This window comes from Schistocerca gregaria, chromosome 3, assembly GCF_023897955.1.
Source record: "Schistocerca gregaria isolate iqSchGreg1 chromosome 3, iqSchGreg1.2, whole genome shotgun sequence".
NCBI lineage: Eukaryota > Metazoa > Arthropoda > Insecta > Orthoptera > Acrididae > Schistocerca > Schistocerca gregaria.
In genome coordinates, this window is record NC_064922.1 from 686,982,645 (window position 1) to 686,998,792 (window position 16,148).

The 16,148-nt window shown below is 41.2% G+C and overlaps 1 long non-coding RNA gene across 2 annotated transcripts in view; it reads right to left on the reverse strand.

The window, feature by feature from the left end:
• The window catches only part of LOC126354217 (uncharacterized), a 177,580-nt gene that overhangs the window by 30,737 nt on the left and 130,695 nt on the right, over positions 1-16,148 (reverse strand). Inside the window, exon 3 of one of the 2 annotated variants that reach the window (XR_007565283.1) lies at positions 8,232-8,280. This is a non-coding gene — a long non-coding RNA (uncharacterized LOC126354217). Of the gene's footprint in view, positions 1-8,100; positions 8,281-16,148 lie in introns of those variants that run through there. The other variant, XR_007565282.1, reaches the window with a different exon arrangement.

The following is a 16,148-nucleotide window of genomic DNA, read 5'->3' on the forward strand; positions in this document are numbered from 1 at the left end:
AGCAGAAACCTGACGCTCAATTTCTTGACCGTGACCAGGCTGAAGGCGATTTAAATGCTTTATGTACCGACAAATATTAGTCTCATGATTATATAGCGTGGCCATGGACGACGTTAGTAAAAATAACTCTTAATCCTAGCCAGCTTACGAAAGCAGCTTTTCTATGCTACATTTTCTGAAGCAGTATCACTTAATGCAGCTTATAACAAAAGCAAAGACAGGAAGAAACACAGTCACAGAGGAGTCTGCTGGTCGCAAGATATCCTCCAGTAGCACGACATCGAAGACAATGCAACTTCGATTACAATATCTCAAAGCAAAGACAATGATGCATGGTGACCGGAAATCTTCTGTAAAACATAATAGCATCCAAAAAAATACACCACTTTATACGCATCTACGCACACTTGACAGAATTCAGTCGCCTTTGACCAGCCAAAGAGGCACTGAACAGAATACATTGCCACAGGTAATGCGACGTAAATGATCTCAGTTGGTACTTCCGCTTGTGTGTCAGTGGAAACAGACACTAACGACTGTTAACTTGAAATACCTTATGCATTTAATCTTCTAAATCTAAGCGAGCCACATTTTTTACAACTCGTAAATCCTACGACTGGTTCGATGCTGCGATGCTACCCTCCATCTTTTTCTATCTAGTGCTAACTTTTGTAATCTCTACGTAAGCATTACATCCAATATGCTCAAAGTAGTTCTGCGTGTTCTGGTGTTGGTTTTCATCGATGAGTAAAAATACATGGTAACTGTATTGGAGTACGTACACTACATCTTAGTCTCCGGTCAAGCATTGCTCCTTTTTCGAAAGACAACGCTGTCTAAATAAGTCTGTAATACATCGTTTAAATCTCTTGGAAAGTGTCCCTCTATATTGTGAACCACTCTAGGAGAATTTTATTCCATTCTTTCTGATTCATGGTGAAATGGTTGACGCCAGTTATACGGCGAATTTCTCTAACATATAACCAACGCTCCAGCACATACATTTTACGAGGTTCAAGTCTGGGCTATGAGCAGAAAGTATAGCAATTCCTAGAATGAAATTTTCACTCTACACCCTAGTGTGCGCTGATAAACTACCTGGCAGATTAAAACTGTGTGCCGGACCGAGACTCGAACTCGGGACCTTTGCCTTTCGCGGGCAAGTGCTCTACCAACTGAGCTACCCAAGCAGGATTCACGCCCCGTCCTCACAGCTTTAAATCCGCCAGTACCCCGTCTCCTACCTACCAAACTTCACAGAAGATCTCCTGCGAACCTTGCAGAACTAGCACTCCTGGAAGAAATATTTTGCGGAGACATGGCTTAGCCACAGCCTCGGGGTTGTTTCCAGAATGACATTTTCACTCTACAGCGGAGTGTGCGCTGATATGAAACTTAAAGCTGTGAGGACGGGGCGTGAGTAGTCCTTGGGTAGCTCAGTTGGTAGAGCACTTGCCCACGAAAGGCAAAGGTCCCGACTTCGAGTCTCGGTCCGGCACAAAGTTTTAATCTGCCAGGAGGTTTTATAGCAATTCCGTCTGTCTTTCGTCGAATTGTGACGCCTGGGTTCTTGTTTTATGGAAAGGACCTTTGTCAGGCTGACGTGCAATTTTAGTCAAGACCTTTCACACCCCATGCATCCACTACGTCCACACATGTAACTAAATCAAATTCCGGAACCATCAACATAGAAAATATTTTACTGCATCAATGAGTACACTGCACCTAGCTAAACGAGATCGCACCTTCGTTGTTTTGTTCAATGGGTTTTGAGAGGTATCACACCTACAAAAACTATGTCGTGTGGTCTTTTCGTGGGTCGTCGTGTCACTAATCTCTACGCTAATGATTGGTTTGTAAAGTAAGCTCTATAGCTCAGCAGTCTCTCTCAGTTAATTTGTTAGGCCAGCCTATAAGAGCGAGATCTTCCCTGACGTTACCGCATCGAGAACATGAACAGGGGCATTTGTTACTCCTGTGAAATAAAAGAAGCTGAACTAATTAACGAACCTGTCGTGCCCTATAATCATACCCCGTGTTACAAGACTTCTGCGACATTGTATGTGTCAACAGATTACAAAATACGCGCGTACAGATTTTCATATCGCGCGGCTTCTTGCCGCGACGAGTTGGTAAAACGTGGACAAAGTTCCAACGGAAAGGCGCGAAAGAGAAAGAAGAAGAAGAAGAAGAAGAAGAAGAAGAAGAAGAAGACTTGTCTCTCCTCATGAGTTACTCCGACATTCCATGTACGTACCTTTATTGGTACCTCTGATCCGTAACACATTTGCCGCGAATTATAAGGAAAAAGGATGAAATTCAAGACGATACTGAGAAAGCACTGGGTCACTGAACCAAACTGTAAATAAAAGCGTCAAGAATAGTTCAGTACAAGAGAGTGAAATATTATAAAGGACAGTACACCACAAACCCAGCTTACACACGACGGAGAACACTGCAGTATAGATTGCTTAGGAATGAAGTTACAGAGTGCAAATAGGCTAAATCAAGAAGGACGAGAGAAACATATGAAGACACTGAGAAAGATATTGATTGGCGGAACAACTGACACGGTGTAATCCAAGATTAAACGCATAATGCAAAACGTGTCTAGCCACGATGTGCACATGAAAAACCCCTATTAATGCATAATCGAAGACAGACTGCTGGCAGAAGCGCACAGAAAGCCTATACGATGGGAACGAACTGTCCCGAGGTACACCGTCCGTCCAAGAAGTTCCTGGCGTACATGCGACGTCAGCTCCGTAACTACTCCGGCAGCTTGTAGACGTCAGGCTGTAGTGTGTCAACGTTGTTATAAATCACAATGGAGCAACATCACCCAATCAGATGTTCAAGACATTATCCGGAATGTTTTGAAAAAGAGTGAAGTCTACGCAAAGAATGTCCCGCACACGTTGACACCAGAATAAAAACGATGCGTCCACGCCTGCCGAAACCTGATTAAAATGCAAAACGCGGACAGTTATTTTCTGGAATATATGATAAAGGGTGATGGGACTTGCTGTTATCAGTGCAAACCTGCCATAAAACGACAAACAGCAAAATTTAACGTGGTATGTTACCGCTTTGAGACGCCATAACCAACATCCAAGCCAACGTGACGCACTAATTGAACAACATCCCGAAGGACTATTTTTCTGACAGTTTCACTTGGTGGTATGAACTTCCTGTGTGTTGTACTTAAATGGGGCAATTCCATGTAAAAAACCTGTAGCATTAAAACCACTATCTTAGCTTTTCTGTATTTTTTTTTATTAGTCCAATCTCTAAACTTTGTGGACTGACAGGGTATTCCAGAAGAGGAGTAGGAATTTGATGTGGAAGACACATAATCCAGTTAAGCGGTCGGAGTTTACGTAGCTTAGAATGACATGAGCTCAAATTAGTCAATAACATTCGATGATACACATCCGCAGTTGTGGGCGGTGTAGCAACTAGAAGGGTATTTGAGATGGTGCCAAAAATCTATCAACCGAGTGACTTCCCAACAGACCTTCAGGAAATTATTGTCATCACATTGTTAAAGGAGGTATATGCGGGAAAATGTGCATCTATGGCGTAATTAGTCTGACAAGCCACGCATATGAAAAACAGACCAAAACGAAAGAGAAGAGTGCCAGAGGAGCAATTCTGACGTTGCAATTGGTAATGATAGACAGGTTGAAGCAAAATCAGGATACCTTGTTAGCGTATGTGGACGTAAGAGAGAACCTGCATCAATGTAAGGTGGAATAAGATTTTCATAACCCTTAGAGTATCTACAACACCTAAAATCCCAAGTGAGAGTAACGAAGGTGGATGGTTAAAAAAAGGCGAGTTTGTGTTAAGGAGGATGTACGGCGCCACATTTGTTCCAGTTGTACATCGCAGAAGCTGTACAGGACGCGAAAGAAAATTTCGTAGGAAAAATTAAAGATCAAGGGGAATAAATATCAACGATGATGTTCGAAGACACCAAAACCTTCCGATCTGATGTAAGGCAGATTCAAAAACTTGTTGAAAGGAATTGACTACAAACTTCGTCCCAAGTGTGGATCGCGGCGATCTGAGGACCACAATAGACAAATCTTGTTAAGGTAAGTGTGTACAACGCCACGTGACGCTTTCAGAAATTTCTCTATTGGTTTTAATACTTTAGTACTTTATCAGTCCGGTTACACAACTTTCTAATCTTTATAGAATTTATGAGAAACTATGCAACTAATAATTAAGGAGCTTACAAAGTGTGCAGAGATGGTTTCATCTTATTCTCAGGCCGATTTCATTTTTGTACCTTGTGTCATGTAGTACGAGTTCTGCTAGGATTCTAAAAAATATCGCGTCACCGGATAGATGCTTTGAACTTGCTTCTACAGCAATAAATTTAATCTTTTTTTTTTACTTGTTGATGTTTAATTTGTGTGTCCATTATTTTGTGACATGGTATACTTTAATGATGCGACATCCGTTCCGTCTCACCACACAGCCATATTTTATGGAGGTATCCAGTATAGTTGAAACAGTCCGAGGAACATACTCTGTGATTAGGTACATTTATGTTAACACCATTATGTTTCGTGACCTGTTTCTAAAACATTAGAACAGAGGTTTATCGCTTCCGGCGAGGATATAAAACACAGTAAGCGCAATTAGCGTGCAGCCATGTGAGCATTTATATCACTTTCTGCGAACGAGCTTCAGATTCAGAAGTTTCCGAACGCACGTCACCATAGCACCACTTCGGTATAAGCGCTTGCTTCGCTGCCCAAGAGAGTATGAATAAGCATCAGTGTAGGTCACTGCCAAAAGTAACTCTGTATCGAAAATCCGTAAGCAATGCCATGCCTGACTATGCCTTTTGTTTTCCTTTGGTGCAAAACGATACCTTGTGAAGAGTGTGTGTGAAATCTTATGGGACTTAACTGCCAACGTCATCAGTCCCTAAGCTTACACATTACTTAACCTAAATTATCCTAAGGACAAACACACACACACCCATTCTCGAGGGAGGACTTGAACCTCCGCCGGGACCAGCCGCACAGTCCGTGACCGCAGTGCCTAAGACCACTCGGCTAATCCCGTGCGGCCCATTCCTCGTTAGTCCAGCCAGGATGACTGCCGATTAGCAAAGACATAGCCGTGTCGTTATTTTCAAATGACTGCAGGTATTAAATTCTGAAGACAGCAGACAATAATCACTTCTGACACTTCTGCTTCTAAAATTGATTATTGGTTGCACTGAGAAAACAAGTAAAGTAACATCAATTTCTTTGGCAGATGTAGCCCAGAAGGCATTCTCAATTCTTGGTGAGATCATTCTTAATGATGTCACTGTAACCACGGCTACAACGCTGCACTAAACAAGCACTGCGATCAGCCATTTCGGAGAAAATAGTTTCAAAATGAATTAAGTTTAACAGCTTCACATCTACATAAATAACGTATGCCCTCACTGCCTTTCCGCCCACATAGAGAAACAACTTTCGTATCTCCTACTTCACGTAGGATGGAGAGGGGTAATTCTTTCCTTGCACATATCTGACGATATTATAACTGTAAACTAACATGCAAGTTTAACGTAGCTCCCTGGTAGTCCACTAAACCCGACTAGAAGTTAAACGAGTCAAGCGAAGGTGACACTAACAAGAAAATTCAGCTCTCATTTACTATACCACCAAAGCGTTTTAGGTTGTCACCAGGTCTGGTAGCGCTTACATGGGGCGTGCACAACGCCAGGCGATTTGTCAGTGAATTCAGAAATGATTTTTCCTCTGCTCTTCTGACAGAAAATGTTTACTGCTCAGATAAGCCAAGTCCAGTTTGCTTTCATGCATTACACAATTAACACAACACACTGGAGCTTTATATCATCGCTCATATTTAAGAAGTAATTTTTTGTTATTCCACGGAGTGCAATTCTTCTAAATGTGTGTATGTATCAAAAGAAATTCCAGAGACTAAATGGCGATTTGTTCTTCCTACCTGAGGGGTAGAATGTAATGCAAGAAGTCATCTTGTCCCCCAAAAACCCAATTACAGCCTAAATGATATACTATTCTCTCTGTCCACATTAACACACGTGTTTAGTATTTCGGAGCTTTGAGCATTGTTAGAATGATGAAATATTTCGGGCCTTTGCGAATTTCCAGTACCGGTGCCGGAAAAAAAGCAAGTGAAGCGTTAAAGAATAGGGTCATCACTACACGGAAGACGACTGAATAATTTAGATCGTTATGTCGAGGAACGAAGGACTGTGTCGAAATAAAGAATTCCGTACTCAGCCCACGCTGAAGATTAATAAATAAAAACAAATTAGCGAGTTACTTTCTGATATATCCTCATATATACCCAAGGGCTGACTTGTGGCAGCCTCTGTGCCACTTTGATTTCGTATTACGCGCTTTCAACCTTTTGGAGACGAAAATGGTTCAAATGGCTCTGAGCACTATGGGACTTAACATCTAAGGGTCATCAGTCCCCTAGACTTAGAACTACTTAAACCTAACTAACCTAAGGACATCATACACATCCGGACTTAAAAAAGCGCCTAGAACCGCTCGGCCACTCCGGTCGGCTTTTGAGAGACGACGGAAGCGTCAAGTATTTCAGCGCTATCTGCAATAACACCGCAAGGCCACGTCAAATCCTGCCGAAGAAGAGTGCAGAATGTCAATACTAGTAATATCTAAGATTCAGTGATGGTGTACCGTAATGTGTGAATGTTCGTAGAATCTCTGACAAAATGCTGCGCCTATAAAGACATTCCTGAAAGCGACAGTGAAAACTGAAAATATGTCCCATATTCTAACATCGTCACATGGGCGCAACACTACGTGGAGCAGCAAACACTGTTAGAACGTTAAGTCGTCGCAAAATACTATGCTGTATATTTATTTCAAACAATTTCTAGTACCCAGGCAACTGAAGGGATTGGCTGAAGAAAGTGCTAAGCTATCAACTTAGCAATGATTGCGATCATGTCATCAATTATGTTTTAGAGAGCTCCACATGCTGGTAACAAGTAATTCCATTTGTTCCGCTAGAAAGTAGTGTCTAATACAATTTCTTTTACCTTATTTTATTTGTTTTCTCGTCACTGAATTTAACGAACATATAACACACTATAATACAAAATGATGCTCTCGGGGTTTTCTTCTGTAGATCCTTTCAATTGTTGCAGTCTGCACACTGGAACAACGATCCCAGGGAACACACATCCCACGCAATACCATGTATATCTCAAACTATAAGCGGGTGTAAATCAAACCTGCTTGTAGACTACCCAATCCCAAGCATTTGCATAATGGGCACACGCTGACAACAAAGAAGTACTTAGAGGTGACGTAGTTATCATCGGCATTGAAATAATTATTCTCGCCGACATAAGTCGTGTTCTACGAAGATCATGAGGAGAGAACTGCTTTAATATCTGTGGTAATCTTGGCTCAACAACTTTCGCCCTGGCGCCACACGGTATTTAGACACTTCAGCCGTAACATCACCGCGTGGTTTCCTATAGCCATCGATCGGTGGTTTCATTACTGCAGCCGGATGATACAGGTGCTTCTCTCTGAAGGATCAGACCTTCCAATTTGGTGATTTTCTGAGGCTGGCTTGCGTGGCGGATGGAGCTACCGAAACGATGACTGACCCCCGACAAAAGATTCGTTTTGAGTACGAGCTGTTAGTCACCAAGGATAGCTCGGACGATCTATGGCCCCACAAGAATTAAAATTCCATAGTAAATGACACAATACCGTATAAAAAAAACTGATCTGTTATTAAAGGGGAACTGAATGAAAAGTCTCTTTAGGTATCCTGATGTATGTTTTCCCTTTTATCACAAAGTAATTTTATGCGAATGCACAAAAATGTGACAAAACGGTTGTTATCAAAGGCGTAGAACACGATTTTTATCATTTAGATAATCATTTACCAACAGCTGCAAGCCTCAACTGTAACTAGGTCATCACAATTAACTAACTGTTAACTGTTACCAAATCACTTGGACATACATGTCTAAATTATATGTGTTTGCATATATTTCGCACACTGCTATTAAAACACACACACACACACACACACACACACACACACACACACACACACACACACACATTAGTGTGCAACGAATGTCTATAACAGCACATTCGGCAAGGTACAATTGTTTGACAATCAAGTCCTTATTCCATTACATCTATTTGGGTAATAGCGCATTTCGTACGTACCTTGCAAAATATGCGACACTCAGATGGATGGAGTCATCGAAACTGAATCCTGAAATGAAAAGAGCAATACATATATATTTGTAAAAGAGGGTACACGCAGTAATACGGGCGAAAGAATATAAGATATAATGAATACATAGACTCCAAGAGTAGTTCCTCACTACAAACATAATGAAAATTTGAGGAATAGCTTACTAATATGCAATAGAACACACAAAAGAATTTTCCATATTCTGCTCTGAGACCTTGCGCAAAATTTACAGCAATATCTCGTCCAGTTTTAAGTGACAGTTTTGTCTGTATTATATGACTTTCACAACACTGGCCCACAGTACAATTTGCGGATGTCCAACGGAAACACGAACAATAAGCTTGATCAAAACTAAAATTGTAAATTTTCATAATTTTCTAAACGCGTGGACGATTGTTATGCCCCTTCATTTCGATATTTTGGTTCTACTTCCACACGCAATCTGTTCTGTTCTAATATATTAGGTCTAGTAATCGTCGTTTAATTCACTCCCCCCTCCACCCGCCCCCCCTCCTGTTTCCAGAGCCCCCCCCCCCTCCTGTTTCCAGAGAAGTCTCTTCGAGAGTAAGAGAATTCCAGTGCTAATTCTGACCATAACTGATTGTCACTAACAATATCATTAATGAGAAAATTAAATCGCAAACAGCGAGCGCTTGTTGAATTCCTGCTTTTTTTAAATGGCTGGCTTCTTATTGAGTTAATGAGGACGAGGAGTGGTATGCGGTAAACAACCTCGTTTGTGGTACGCACATCTGTATGCGGGCTCTAATGATCATTCTCGCCTCTCTTGTTAACAGAGTAACGTAATGTGTGTCCCACTTCTGCATTGCTAAAAATTTGCAAGATGCTTGAAACATCTTGCACGTAATCAGCGTGGTTTGCAGTGCCAGACAACATTTCTTCACATGCACAACACAAACCTCTGCACATTTATTGAGTTTGGAGCCAACGCGGGAGACTCGTAGCTCTCGAGTATTTTAATACTGTCACCCAAATGTCGTCTTCCCTCAACAGATTAACGCTGATGTTACGAATTCATCAAATACACGTGCCTAAATGAATGGAACGGATATGATGCAAATTGCTCCATTGAGTCCAAAGGAAACAAAACCCTCATCATGCCATCCCAAGAACCCAGGCTGATTAATTATTTTTCAGTATGCTATACACTGTTGCTTACACTTTTCTCTTGTCATTTTGCTCTCAGACGCACGAAAGTTCCAAAGGACTCACTATGTAAACAACATTATTGCTACAACACATATTGATATCATCCACAACTCGTCAGCCTGTTGTAATGGATCTAAGATATTCTGGAAGGGTTACCAAAAAGCCTATCTACCCACCAACTTAGGTAAGGCGATGTCGCGCTGGGAGAATTCGTATTGTATTCTCTCTCCAAGGTGTTGGTCTGGTAGACATCCTAAGAGAAAAGAAAACAAAAGAAGGTAACTAAGAAAGGACAACAACAGCGAAAGTCTTGGAATAATGATAGGATCTTGGAAATCAGTAGATTCTAAAATTGACCAGACAGAATGTCAACAAAGAAAACAGAATTGTTATGCGTCGATGACGCCGTTTACAAGTAAAAGGCCGACAAAACGTAGCAAAAACAGACTGTATAAAATGGTGTGTAGTGTAATTTAGAGAAATACCTTTGAGAATCTACCTGTCAACGAATCAATAAAAACGAGAACTTGGAAACAACAGCTGAAGGTTGGAATACATTTCTTAAAGATTAAAAAATAAACACTACACTCAGTGATAGGTGCAAGCGTAACTGGTATTATCTACACTAGTAATGATTCACGGTTCACACGGGGGAAGAACATAGCATGTGGATACAAAACTTAATATGATAGTTTTATTCCTGAATGGACAGAATTTCACAAGCTTCGGGTTATCGCTAGTACACTGGGAAACAGCAATCTCGTCTAGAAAAGCGAAAGGATGTCAAACACTAAAATCATCACCTCTGTGGATCATTATAAAGTTTGGCTAATAGAAAACCACCTCATGGGGTTGCCGTAGAAATGAATTGAAAGTGTATGTTAAAAGAAATACGCCATCTAACTCGAGGAAAAAATATCTAATGAAGTCACATACCATGACGCCCTCACCGAGACATCGTGAATGGAAAGGGGGGAACTCACATTAAACACTTCCCAGTTCTACAAAAAAGGCTCTATAGTACCGCTGAAAAGAAACGACAGGTGCTTTGAAACAAACGACTACATAACGAAAGACAAAAATGGACAATTGCGCAAACGCTGGAGAAATGTAAATTTCGTTTATTGTGTTGTTTCTTAAATTTTCGTGCACTCTCTTTAACTTCTTAACCGGATAACAGATGGGTGTCGCTATAAAGACTCTGCCGTAAAAGTCATCAACCCAGACATTGGTTCCAGCACAATAGACACTGATGTGGCTTGATTGCCTCAGTCCTGCCTAAGATTGTGTTAACGACCTGTTGCGAAGAACACTTGTTCGAATTCGAAGCATAGTGTAACTCGACTCTTTTACTTACACTAAAACTGACAAGACGTAATCCATGCCAAATGCTGACCTACACTGATGCTTTTGCTATTAACTTGCATGGGAGCGCCAGGTCAAGGTAGCGTGGCGTGCTAGATATCCTCATTGTAGTTTTACCTAGACCAATTCACGTTTACTAACTTTTCCTGAATTTTTATGAGAGCACCACTTTGGCTAATAATTCTGTAAGGCAATTATTGTGACTATCGCAACCGAACAGAGGAGAGCACATATTGCCAACCGGACCGACCGCTCGTTCGAGACTATTCGTGACAATCACAACGTAACAACAGTTAACTGTGCTCCTCGCTGTCCACGGTTGACGGAAGTGTCATGCCGTTACTGAACACTAATGTACTTAGAACTTCTGCGAGGGTCTTGAATCCTCAATTTCTAATCAAAATCGTTGTTATGTTTTTACCCTGTCCCCAGACGCCCTGAGGCTTGAATATGCAGCGGCTCCTGACAGTTATGTGGCTGTTTATAAGAGGCCTTTAAGAACAGTAATAAAAGAGAGAGCAGTGGTGAACGATTCTTTATTAGTTTTGCTCCAGTATTTGAACTGAGTAAGTGATCGAAGGAAAGAACGTTGCCTATTCTTTTATTACCTTAAGTGGGTCGAAGTTTAGAGTTCAGGTCGTTCTTCTTCATAGACCAATGACGAACTTACTGACACAGTTCGTATATTCGTCAAGATCAGTGTCTGTCAGCCGAGGAGACTGAGCAATTCCTCGGACGGTCTCGAATTACGTACACTGTCCGTTAGGTAGACCAATAATGAGGTTTCAGAATAAAATTAGCGTTATTCTGCAAAGTAATATGAAAGCTGACAAAGCTATCACATTTCGAGACACAATGTCTCGAGTACATAACTATGCTTAAAAAAATTCGACATTGTCTCTGTAGAAAGTATGTTACTTGTGTGTATTTTCCACTACTGTTCGTCAACATGACATCAATGAAAAAGCCAGTCTTTTACAATGAGGTATCATCCGTCTCATACAGAGGATCATGATATGTCAAGAAGAGAACGAGAGAATAATAGCTCTTTTCTTCTTGTGACACGAGCACTGAAGAACAGTCGCTGAAACACACATGAAAAAACACTCGGATCAAATAAAGCACGGACGCTCAAAACCATGTGTCCAACAACAAAAGCAGATATTTCATACTTAAAAAAAATTGTACTGAACAACTTGAGAAAATTCAATCTACTAAAATTGCAGTCCATTTAAAAGTCCTGAGCATCCGTCAGTTCTTTGATGACATTTCTGCATCCTAGATCCTGTTCCGTGCAACTGTCTTGTTTCTAGAAGTAAAGAGGAGGGGTTAATTGCGAATGACGAGCTGCAAATGTGAGACTGCAAATGTGGCTCGTTGCCAGAACGCATTTGAGAAATGGTACTTTTGAACAATTACGGCGTAAAAAAGTGTCTATGTAACCTGGAAGAATCCACTATAGGTCTTGCTACAATACACAGTGTAAATTCTAGAAGACTTACTTCGATACGGCTGTCTGCCCACTGTCCTTGGCTGTAATGCTTGGGCGAAGGCGGTGAGTAATCTGTGCAACGCATGCAAAGAGCGAGAGGATGAACGACAGCAGCATTAGAGAATGCAGGTATGCAATACGTAGAATTCTGAATAATAAAGGAACACTAACACCCACTATTTATTCAAACTTTCTAAAACTTTGTGCTTTAACATGAAAACCTCATTCAACATAAATCACACAGAGCGAGAGAGAGCGGAGTGATAAGAAACTGGAGGACAATGGTTGAACTTCCCCGTTCGACCATTCTGATTTAGATATTCTGTGATTTCACAAAATCGATGAAGCCAAATGTCGCGATGACTCCTTCGAAACACATACGGTCAATTCCCCGTTCCGCTCAAACAGAGACAGTAGGCTTCGTCCACCGGTCTTTCAGCTTGTTCAAATGTTCAAATGTGTGTAAATTCCTAAGGGACCAAACTGCATAGGTCATCGGTCCATAGACTTACACACTACTTAAACTAACTTACGCTAAGAACAACATACACACCTACGCCCGAGCGGGTACTCGAACCTCCGGCGGGAGGGGTCGCGCAGTCCGTGACATGGCGCTTGTTTTAACACGAGCTCAGTCACACCAAGAGCAGTCGTGTACCGCATGCGCGGACGGAAACCGTGACCTAGGTTAACAGAACGTGGACGCGACAGGGCTGGATTGGGGTGGAGAAACGGTCTCCCATTCAGCAGGATTAGGCGGGGCCGGAAGCGAGGGATTAGCGGGGAATGCAAATTGAGCTGAGTCACGCCAGCATATCGTCATCAGCTGCCCCTGTCTGACACAGCCTCCGACAATGCGGGCTCCACTTTTCTCCCTCTAGTGGGAGCTTCCTTTAGAGGATTCCAGCGTTTCTATTCATTGGCCGGGCCATTCGGTGTCTCACGCGTAATTTCCCTTACGCTGATCCACGCTTTACAGGGGGGAATTGAAAAGTCGTGTCCCGTAGGACAAATAGAGAGAACCAGAGCTCCACTGGCAAACTTTCAGAGATGGTACTATGGATCAAAACAAGAAAAAAATATCTAATAAACAAGGGCTCCAAAACGCTGGCTTACGAGCTGTGAGCGCTTGTTCACTTTGGTTACTGTGTAACACACACATACCGAATACGTGCTCAGAGCTCTTAAGGTTATGTACTTTACTGGAAATCTTTCTCTTGCTATGGTTCATATTACCACCTCTGAATATTTGTCGATGGAGTTCTGCTTCACAGTATTTGTCCTTGGACATGACGTTTATATCACCCTTTACTTTATGTTCGATATATACCGATTTCCGAAGACAGCAATTTCCTTTTGGCGATAAAGTTAGGGTCACAAAAACGTACTCACGTACAAGAAAAGCTTTCGGAATGTGGCACTGTACCAAACAGACTGTGTCCCCTGAACAACGCAATTATATACATTTCTGACAAGAATTGTATGCGTACTACCTTCGTGATGCAACACCAGAATCTACCTCCTCGAATTAAAACTGGCGAAGCTGATTTCAGATGTGAATGCGGCACAGTCAGTCATTTGTATGCTTGTGCTTACAAGGCATCTACGCTATGAAACTGAAGAATACATAAGTCAATGTTACAGCTTTCATCAAATGTCGCCTGGGAAACGCAAAATTGACAGAAGTCGTCCCAAGAATTTTTTTTTTTTTTTTCAAATCTTTAAGCTAAAAGTAGGGTATATGTGTTAATGGCGCATACCTCCATCACCTTCGTGTTGATGACCACACTGTTAATATTCAGTCACTAAAAAAATATCTGAACAGAATGCATTAGAAAGTAGCCCTGAAAACCAGTTACAATAGTAATACGATGAATAACCAACACACAAACAGAAATATGAGGAACGAAGTTACTGAATCGCTTAGTTTTTTAAGAAATAATAAGAATAAACCTTTTCTCTGGATAGCTTACAGTAAACAGAACGTAATTTCTGAAACTAAGTTTCCAATACATATGAAACGGAAATAAAACAATTTGCATTACCAGTTTTGACTAATCGTTGTGAGATGTGAACTTTAAATGTGAAAACCATTAAAAAAACTTGTTCTGCGAGCAAATCAAGAGAGGAATGTAGAATTTGCTATGAGAGAGAGCAAGAAAAGCAATAATAATGCCAAACTGGGAAGACTTACTGTAGACTGTAATGAAAATGATTCAACAGGTCGTCCAGACAGCCGAACGGATTGCAAAAGATAAGAAAAACAAATGTGACGAACTAACTGCAGCTGACTGTATGATATTAGAGAGTTTTAAGGACTAATGTTTGGAAAAGTCTGGAGGGTCTTGATTCAGTAGTATTTCGAATGGAGAAGGAAAATATATGTTGCCTTTATAACTTAAGTTTCTGTCTTGACATGACAGTAGTCATTAATGTAATCGGATATCATCAGCATACTATACGCTAGACTGTATCATAAAAGCTGTGAAGAATGCAGGTGGCGCCTCAGCATTACCGACTGTCCCGTGTGAACGTGGCCAGCGCTGGGTCACGGGTCAGTCTTTAGACTACCGCCTGCACCAAAGCGTGCCACGCCAACGTCTTCCCACGCAACTTTCTACGAGTCCAGTCCCTCGAATCGATTCCCTGTCTGAACATTATGAACCGGTCGACCTGCTGTCATTATGCCGTTCCCAACCACAATGCACTGTCGGCGAAAAGCTATCCAATAAATGCATAAAACTGACCATTTTGAGAGTCACTGAAGCTAATATGTTTACATAACTAGTAACTACTGGAAATGGAGAATAATTTAAGACTCCTGTGAGTAAAGAAGTGGCAAGAAAACTACATTTATGATACGCTATAACTGTGCGGCCCATCGGGACTATAAACAGTAATGTTTCGCGGGTAATGATCTTCCTGTGGAGATGTACGACATAGAATACGACGCAAAGTACTAACTTGTTACAGATGTTCAACCCTGAACATACTTCGTAAAATGTTTCGTCACAGAACACGACGACATTAAAAATCTTTTGCTAGAGACTTCCTCATTGTTCCATTTAATTCTCCCTGGTATTATGACTTTTCACCGTATCTAACTGGAAAATATAGTGCGTAGTTTCTCGCCGTGTCTCGGTGGTAGGTAGAGACTTCATACTGCCATGTATAGACTGGAAGACGAGTTAGAACAGGAAGCAAGAACAAAAATATTGCTACATTGTCCTCATTGTATTTTTCGAAACAAAAAGAAATGGAGCAGTGAGGAAACTTACTGGATTTTCTGGTAACAAGACACACTCGAACTTTTCGTTTCTCCCCATGTCGTGCTTCCCTACAGTAGTGTATAGATAGTATTTTCACTCGAGTTTCGGTTCACATTAATGGTGGTGTTATTATTTTAAGAGTACTTCTTTTCTTTCTCGTGACATGAGGTATGAACGTCGTCATTTATTTAACTGAACTCCCAGATAAATTATTCGATTTTTAGTCCACAGACCTCTATCTGGCTTCTGATAAATGGTCTCTCTCTCTCTGTCTCTCTTCTTCTCCCCTTCTCCCTCTGTATGCAAAGAGCGCTGACAATTTTTTTTCGCTCCGCTGCTCTGTTGTAACTTTACTGATCTTTGCCCTCTTGCATCTTTTTAAGTGTCTTTACATTCCAATGATTAATCTCGTATGTTTCTTCAAAAATTTATGATGGGCCATGTCGTCAGCTAAGAGAGTTTTTATGGAAATTCCATAATTTATAAGCCGAATTGTAGTGATGTATCTCCCGAGCACATATGTGGTTATCTTTGTGTCCGAAGGTTGTGTAAAACATTGTTGTAGCAGGCTGCTACTGGCGTATCTTCAT